At 48.9% G+C, this 9,142-nt stretch overlaps 1 protein-coding gene across 1 annotated transcript in view; it reads right to left on the bottom strand.

The window, feature by feature from the left end:
• The window catches only part of PITPNM2 (phosphatidylinositol transfer protein membrane associated 2), a 114,732-nt gene extending 105,608 nt beyond the window's left edge, over nucleotides 1-9,124 (bottom strand). Inside the window, 1 exon segment of the mRNA XM_019621017.2 lies at nucleotides 8,725-9,124. The gene's annotated coding sequence lies outside the window, so the exon portion shown is untranslated.
• Nucleotides 9,125-9,142: the final 18 nt, after the last annotated feature.

Genomic DNA, 9,142 nt, shown 5'->3' with positions numbered 1-9,142 from the left:
AAAAAAAAAAAAGAAAAAGGAAAAAAACAGAGGGAAGAAAAACACACACACGCAGTGCACTGACCACTCTCCTGTGTTCTCGCTGTGCAATAGAACAGCTTCCCCCCAAAGCATTTCCCTTTTAAAACATAGCGCTGAAGGATTTCCATGAAGGAGAAACCACTGCAGACCTCATTCCACATCAAAATAAATTTAAAAAATTAAAATGAAATAGACAAAAAAAAAAAACCCAATTGCACAGCAGCCTGCTTCCAAAGAGCCCCCAGGGACATGCAGGACCACATGCTGTGGGAGCAGAGCTGCCCTCACCGCCTGCAGAAGGGTGCAGTCCCCCCACCAAGCACCAGAAGCTATTCTGAATGATGCTTCTGCAGTGCTTGGCGAGCATTTCAGGTCACACGTGTGCTCCCCTCCCTGAGCTCCTCCCGAGGATCCTCAGGTTCCTTCAGTCTGTTTAATTCCTCAGCCTTTATTTTGGGGGCAGACGGTGTGTGGGAGCATCCCAGCCACCAAGCAGCACCCGCAGCCAAAGGGCCACAGGAAAACAGCAATACTACTCCCACATCTGCTGTTTCCTGCTCCAAAGCAAAAAGACTGGAAAAACAATGGATACCTTTAGCTGGGACACCCTGCTTCAGAGAACATTTAGACCTCACCACAAATGTTAAGGACCAGAAGAAAATTAGTGTGATTGCTCCTTACTCTTGTTCCTTCTCGCACAGGTTGATGCATCCTGGAGGAACAGCAAGACTCGCTAATGTTCTGGGACCATTAATCTCAGAGATCTTGCCAAGAGCAAGCAGCCAGGCAGCTTAAAAATATATTTAGTCCACAAACGCTTATTAACGTCATTTGCTGATTCACAGCTGAGCCAGTTGCACAGGGCACAAATGCCACTTCTGCTTTGCCAGCCTGGGTGAAAGACTGTCACAACAGCTGGATATCAGGTGGCTGAGCCCATCTCAGAACCAACCACCACACAGCCAGAAGCTGTGAGTGGACCTGGGCTATGATGGGAACAGCCCAATACACATCTGAGCAAGCTTTGCTATTCTTAACATCATGCAATAATTTGTGCCAGAACTGATGAATCCAGGGTGTGATGTCCATTCCACGCTTCTTTTTACGAGATAGATGCAGATGCTGGCTATGCTAGGCAAAGGAATGTGTACCACACTCAAAGTCTTGAATATGGAGCCAGCATGGAGCTCCATCTGCCCGGCCTCTCACTGAGCAGGGCAAGGACTCAAGGGCTCAGAGAAAGCATCAACGTTCAGCTGACACATCACGGGGCTGCCTCAAAGGTTCTATGTCAGACACCGATCTCAACATGCAAGGTACACACAAGGACTCTTTGAGGAAAGCAATCTCTCTACCTAATTTTTTTGTTTCAGGCTTGGGTTTTCCCTTCTTTTTTTTTTTTTTTTTTTTGTAGACTGGGGAAAGATGACAAACTTTCTTATTTTCAATGATAGCATGTCTGAAATGATTGGTCCAAACGGAAGGACAAGTCTGTATCTGCTTGCTAGTCATACTGAAATCAAAAGCGATTAAAAGCAAAAGCTTTTATGAGCAACAGAAACTGAAAGTACTCCCTTTGGAAAAATGTAAAGACCAGCATTTTCTCTCAGTAAGCAGCAGATAATGAATGCAGCCTGGGACACTGACACATTTATACAACCTGTTTGCTGGAACAGTCATACAAATTCACCTTTGCTGTATGTCCAGCTCAGCAGTTTGCAGAGGTCTCACCGATGCCACAGCTGCTTTTATTTATAGGTATCAGAACAACTTATCAATCCTAAATTTAAACTTCAGTATTACGTTCCAATCCTAAATATCAAAATAAAAATTAATCTGTTCCAGATTAATAACAATCAACTCTGACTGTGTTTCAGGTATTTTGTGATAACTGGTAATCAAGCACAGTTACTATCACTTGTTTTGTTATTGCATTGCTGAAACCTGAGGGCACGTCTGTCCAAAACAAACCATCAGGACAAATCAACCCAACAAAAATGTGTGTAAGTTCTGAGTTAATACAAGAGTTCCCGGAGGACCACTTTTATAATGGGTCATAGCAAGTGCTGATCATTACAAACTTTCTCCCACCCTCCCAAGGACCTGGGGCAAGCATCTCTCCAAGGAAGGAGTGGGGAGCTGGGGCAGCCCAGGACCAGACCCTTGCAGTGATCACATCAGCACTGCAGCAACACGACGCACATTGCAAGGCAAACCAAAGCAGAGTGCAGCTGTGAGCAGACAGTATCACAGCAAACACATTCTGGAGGAGGACGAGGTGCCACCCAGCAAGCAGCAAGCCGCTCCTGTTTAGTACAAGTGTTGAAAATGCTGCACTATACTAATAGAACTGGCATTTACCTTTCCGAGGAGGACGATTAACCACAAGATGCTTTCTGCTGGCTTCTGAAGGCTTGTCTGCTTAACCAGCATGCTGCACTTCAACTATCAGCCCTCCCTCCCGGTAGGACCAGTTACAGCCACCTCTAAGGCACTTCCCACCGGCAGGGCAGGCAGAGCTCCCACCTGGCTGCAGCCTGAGCACACACCGTGGTGGCAGCCACAGAGCAGCACAGGCTGGCCCCGTGCCCAGGAGCAGAGCCCTGTGTAACCCAGATGCATCCACACGCACGGCAGGTCCTGTCCTAGGAAACACCCAGGGTCAAAACTGTTCCTAGCAAGCACCACAGATGTTTCAGCTCAGCCTACTGCTTCCTACTACCTGCACTAAGTACTCAGCCCTGACTCTCATTAGCTGTGGTCGCACACCGTGGCCCCAGTTTGTAGGCATCAGCTTCAGACCACGGGTAGTCACATCAGTCCTCCATCCTCAGGGAAGGTGTTTTCCATTCCCACAACAGTTACTTACCCTAAAACAATAAGGGGATATAAATGAGCAACTAAAAAGCAATGAACCAGAGAGAAATAATATCAGAACCCTGAATAACTCTGCAATCAAATGAAAAGGCTCCAGGATGTGCCAGGCAGCAGAGAGAATTAATGAACACAAGATAAACAGAGCAGTTAGAGAAAATCTGAGCGGCTCAGGAAGGCACCTGGATAAATCTGCCCCTGCCTGATGCTGGAGCATCTGCACCTCCGGAGCACCAGGCGTAGGCCTTGCTGCAAGGAGAACACTTCCATGAGTGGAAACAGAAAAGGAGGAGGAGAAAAGGCCTCCTGGTGGGCTCAGCACCTGCTTATGTTAAAGGCACTGCTTTATGCATGAGAATGCTGTCACCCCTGGAAAGATTGCTAAGCGAATCAGCCAGATTCAGATCTCTGCAACCTGCTTTCAGGACTTCTTCCCCCAAAAAATCTATTTTAATTCAACCAATCACATTTCTATTACTTCCCATATCAATAGGGTAATTAACAAAGCAAAGTTAGTCAGCTATGCAGCACTTCACCTTAAATAAAACAGCTCAAGAAATAATATACCACTTAATCCTTACTTGACAGCCAGAAAAGAAACACTGTGTGTTAGAAACACGCACAAAGAGGGTTCAAAATCCATTCTGCAGACCTTGATGGGAGGCTGTCCTTGTCAACGAAGCCCACAATCCATAATAATTGTCAGCATCGTGCTTTTATCCTCCGTTTTATGAGAGCTCATCTGCTGATCAATGAGGAGCCCCATGGAATAGCACTTTGAATTTCAATGTCAACACAGCAGTACTGTGGTAATGATTGAAAATATTTACATATTGCCTCATTGATCGTGGGGAGCTCTTTTCCAACCATCTGGCTACTGGGCACTCGTTTTTTTTCAGGGCTTTAAATTGTTATCTGAACATCTTTGGAGCTCACATCCAGCATCACACCTGAACCAGGTCCTCCTGTCATTTTTAAGCCATAATATTAGCGATAGCATTAGTCAATTCGATCTCGTCTCGAGGAGGGAGGGGGGGAATTCTCTTACCAAGGGCGAAAGCAAAACACAACCAGCAAACTCCTGCTCCACGGTCAGCAGAGCCATGTGCCAATCCAGCTACAAGGCCTCGCATTTAATGTGACTCAAGGGTGTCACTGCTTTGACAATAGATGAGTCAAATGGAAATATGTCACTCACACGGCACTCTTTGCCAGCCTCGAGATAAAGAAACCCGTAAGGGCTTATTTTTCCACCTCCAGATGGAATACCTTCTGATAGCTGCAACGCCAAGCCCCTGGGCTCTGTGCTGCGTGGCTGTGTTTATTCTGCCTTCAGTAAGGACTCGAGGGAGGCGAGGCAGGCGGGCAGCTCGGGCCAGCTGCTGCCTAACGGGCTGCGAGGATGCAGGCTGCATCATCTGCACCTCCTCGAAAGTTTAACAGCAAGTGAAATAAAACACGCAAGAACAACCAGCAGCAGCACCTATGACTACTCTGCAGGAGGCCTCCGCAGTGTACCTGCCAGGAATCCCAACGAGCTGCTTCACAAATGCTAGCTGAGCTGATTTCAGGCTTTTTTTGATGGCCCCAAGCCTCGTTATTAGAAGGTGATTCTCCAAGCTGCAGGTGCCATACACTTCATTTAGGAAGAATAGGGGATGCAAAGACAAACGACACTCTTGCCTTTAAACCTGGAATAGAAATAGTCTCTCCCAACAGCTTAGCTGATGATTCTGGTCATGTTGTTAAAGCTAAAACATTTTTATCTCTTTTCCGTTCTATGTTGTTAAAGAGCAGTAAAACACAAATTCTGCCAGCAAAAGAAAATATGGACAATGTGGGAGAGAGCAGAGCAAGGCGCGCTGACTCACCTGGCCCTGGGGTGCAGCTCTGCATCCTGCCCCTTTCCTTCTCCTGGGGGAGTGCACGAGGCAGCAGGACAGAAGGCTCTACTCATACGTCCCCTCTGCCCACGCAGCCCAGATGCCGTGCAGATGTGATACAGCAGATCAGGCACTTGACCTAATGAGCTCCACTGAAGGCACAGAAGGAAACACAGGGAGCAGTTCTCCTTACAGCCCTGCATAAAGCCCTACTGCTGCAAGAAGCCAGTTTGTAGGACGCTGTAACTGAGAGGTTTTACCATCCAGAGTCTTCCCCCACCATTTCCAGTACTGATATTTCTGAGCAGAGCATCATGCAGGGATCCCAAGGTGCACACCTCCAGCAAGGCAACCACCACTCTTCTCAACAAAGCAACAGACTGGAATGGGAAGTTGGAGCAACACAGGAGCTGCACTACGAAGGTTAGAGCTTCAAGTAGGCTTGCCCAAATATGCACTTCCCTCTGACAGCAATAGCGCGTGAGATGAATGTGCTTTATTGAAAAGCCTATTTATAGGAATTCAATGTAAGCAAAAGACAGCATTAAAAATGGTTCTGTAGTCCTAAAACAGATAGAGGACACATGGTGTCCATGCTAAACGCATTTCTGAGGATAGTCACTGAAAGATGTTTGCCAACTTAAAGTTAAAATGCGGAATGAGATTTTACAACCCAGATAGGTTAGACAAATAGTGAGTCCCAAGAGCCCAGATAAACGATGCTTAAAAAATAAGAAGGGTGAGAAAACAAAGGAGCTATTTGCTCCTCTCCTTCTCTGCCAGTTTGCTGTGCTGGACTCACAACAGGCACTGTGCTGGCACTGCCCAGAAACCAGGAGCACACCTGGTCACAGTGCACTGCCTCCCCACTGAGCCCCGACCTGCAGCATTGCACACAGCTGCTGCCAGGCTGTCCTTGCTTAGCACAGAAGCCATCTCCCACCTTTGTTCGTAAAAAGCCCAGAAAGTCAGCCATGGGAGCACCGTGGAGGAGATGAGGATCACAGATAGAAAGCAAGCGCGCAGCCTTTCTCCCCCTCTTGTTATTTTTCACAAAATATCTCCCAGTTATTTACACAGCCATGTCCTAAACTCCCCCTCCAGTTTCCCAGCTTGCTGCTAACCACATTCTGTTAGAGATGACATGAGTCTGGCTCTCGGTGTGTCGAGGTGGGAAGGTTCCACTGGGGCAACGCTCCGGCTGTGGAGCAGAAGGCACCAAGAAGCAGGAGCTCCATCCCTCCACCATGCAACAGAACCAACCCACACAGGGGAGTGGGTGACTGAACAGCTTGGGGACGCCCACCATCGCTTCCCCACCTCGGATCCAGAAAAAAAAAAAGATGTAAATATTTAGATTTCGATTTCAACTGATACGATAAATATAAAACGCCTATTTCCCTCTTTAAAAAAAAAAGTATATATAGCATTAAAGTGGGTAAACCACCCACACAGAGAAAAAGATTCTGCGGCGCTTCTACCTTTAGAAGGAGGTTATCTAAGTTACACCATGATCTTAAAAGAAACTGCAGTCACAAGTCATACCCGCTGTGCAGACTCTGGTCACAGAACACGTGTCTGCACATCAGCACATAAGGACCGTTCTGCAGCCCAGCTCCCTCAGCCCCCGCGCTGCCCTCCGAGCCCTGGCCCAGGAGGCTCCATGGAAGCTCCAAGCCCTGCACCAGATCCGCACAGCCAACTCTGCACAGAGCTCACCCGGCCGTGCCCTAAGCACCTCTGCAGCCTCTTAAAGCACATCATGGAATTACGGCCCCGCCACGCTGCCAGGTTAACAGTCGTGCAAATATCAAACTCTGCCGGAGCGGCAGATAACAAGGCCTCACCCCGAAACACTGATATGGCAGAGCACTCAATGTGCTGACGTGATTACACATTTCCACCTTCCAAATTGGTTACTGCAGACGAGAAACGCCTTTTCAGGTCACTGCTCGATGGGTTAAGCTAGCTCATATGCTTGAATTAGCATCCCGTGCTCGGCCGTCCTTATGCAAGTGCCAGCGATCCAAACCCATCCCAGCTCACTGCCCTGCCCTTACCAGGAGCAGCTCCACATTGACACAGCACAACCCCACACGCATCCCTTTCAGGCCGGGGCTGAGTTCACTCTCTTCAGGCCCAGCACAACGCTGTGGCACTTGGATTTCTTCCAACATCCAGAAAACAAAGCTAAAAATAAAGCGTTTTATTTATCCCCTTCCTCCCACCCGTTAATTACTCCATTTGCACTCACGCTGTGCACTTTGGGATATTTCTGCTTATACGACGCTTTCAGGCTCAGAATCAAATTGAGACACATCTCACTAATTTGGGGATGAACAGAAATATTAGCTGCGTATCCATATCAGCCAACATCAGAGTTTAATTAGAAAATATCTTCACCACTTAGAGAAACTGGCTAAGAAAGCCATGTTTTTCTTATATTGCTTTTTCCTCCTAAAAAAATGACTTCTGTTCAGGTGTGGGGGGAAATTAGCGCTGGTTTGGACTAATTGGAGGCATCTTCTTTACATTATCTTGCCTGCAGGATGTAATGCTCTGTTTGGCCAACCTGCAGGAGCAGTAACTAATTTTGAATAGAGACCACACACCTAAATTCAAAGCCCCTCAGCACCGCTGTCAGTTGTAAGTTTTGAGTATTTCTTTAAATAATAATCATCATCATCGGGACAAGATCTCTGCAAACTGGTTGCTGTCAACTAAGATGAGAAGTTGGATGAAACTCCCACGTGCCAGCTGGCAAATCACAATAAACGCTTGGGCTGTTAGATGCACAACAAGCAGCAAACACACAGAAATACAGCACTGGCAGCAGAAGGGGTATTTCAGCACAAAGTTATCATTCTGGCAGCAGCTCCTGGGGACCAGAAGTCCCGCACTGAGGGCTCTGCGCTCTCCTCATCTAACAGCCCATGATTTGAGCAGTTATGTCTGGTTGCTGTCAGCGTGGCCTTAGAGTTCACCATTCAGACATCATTTATGACCCTCCTGGCAAGTTACTTACAAAATACTGCTAAAGGATATCAGAGGACTGTTTACTCAAACCGTTACTGTTTCCTGAACGCAGATGCAAGAAAAAGTTATATTAAGAAGATAAACAGCTGCTCCTGTATGCTGTTTAAATGGTAACAAAAGCATCTAAGGGCCATAAAGGGAATAGTAAGGGAATTAAACCACATTTTTATGCATGAAGATGGCTAACATCCGTACATTCATTAAAGCGGTATCAACCATGCTTTTAATTAAAAGTTGGTGACAGAAACTTAAACATGATGAATGCCATCTACCAGCCTGCCAGAAGCCCGCTCTGTCAGAAGCGCAGCGAGCTGAGCTTCAGGCCCTGCTCATTTCCTTCGCTTCCCTCTCACGGACGCCACAAACAGAGCACACTGCAGGGACTACAGAGCAGCATTCCTCTGATCAACAGCAAGCCAGGACACGCCTGCAACCACGCTTTCCTGCTGGGTCATTCCTCACTATGTGTGTCCCCAAGGCACGTTGGGGTGACGGCGCCGGGCACCTGGGGCACGAGGGTCAGGCAGGGCCGTCCCACAGGCAGCACCTCCTGCTCGGCAGTGGAAAAATGCTCCGGTGCCGTTGCTGAACTCTGCAGCACCGTTTGTCCTCTTGTGTTACTCAGGAGCGCAGCGCAGTCACGGCAAAAAGAAACCGCACAGCAAAAAGGCAGCAGAGCAGGGAGACGGCACGGAGAGAGGCAGGGCAGGACGAGGAGGAGTCCTGCAAACCGTGTGCGTTTATTTCAGTGTGAAGTCAAACCCTGCCTGTCTGAGCTCTCACACCTGCAAAGGTCCATCTGCTACCGCGGCTCAGCCGCTCTCCTGCGCAGAGCGGTAGCGAATGACGCCGCCAAAGACTGAAGGCATTTTTCAGCACCGTGTCATGGGATCCCACAACCATCACCCACCTTGCTGCTCCACAGCGCGCGGAAGATGGAAGTTCTCTCTTCAGAGCGGTTATTAACGAAGGGAGAAGCTTTTGTTCCTCCCAAACGCACAATCTGCATCAACTTCACCTCAGCCGCGGCGATACGAGCCAAAAGCACGGCAGGGCCGAGCCGCGGGGCGGAGGGCAGCGCGCCAGGAGAGGGCCGGGCTGCCGGGGAGGGAGCGGGGATGCGGGAGCGATGCTGCCCGCGGGGCTCAGCAGCACCGAGAGCCCCGAGCCGGGCGGTGCAGCGGTGCACAGGGAGCCGTGCCACAGCCGCGCTCTCTCTTCCTCCCTCCCGGAGCACGCAGCGCTCAGGGCTCGGCCACCTCCCCAGCTCCTCGCTGCCCGCAGCGCCGAGGCCCGAAACGACCCCGCGGGGCTCCCCTCAGCCGCAC

This window comes from Meleagris gallopavo, chromosome 17, assembly GCF_000146605.3.
Source record: "Meleagris gallopavo isolate NT-WF06-2002-E0010 breed Aviagen turkey brand Nicholas breeding stock chromosome 17, Turkey_5.1, whole genome shotgun sequence".
Taxonomy (NCBI): domain Eukaryota; kingdom Metazoa; phylum Chordata; class Aves; order Galliformes; family Phasianidae; genus Meleagris; species Meleagris gallopavo.
The sequence above is the reverse complement of the archived record's forward strand: the minus strand, read 5'-3'. Positions and strand labels throughout refer to the sequence as shown.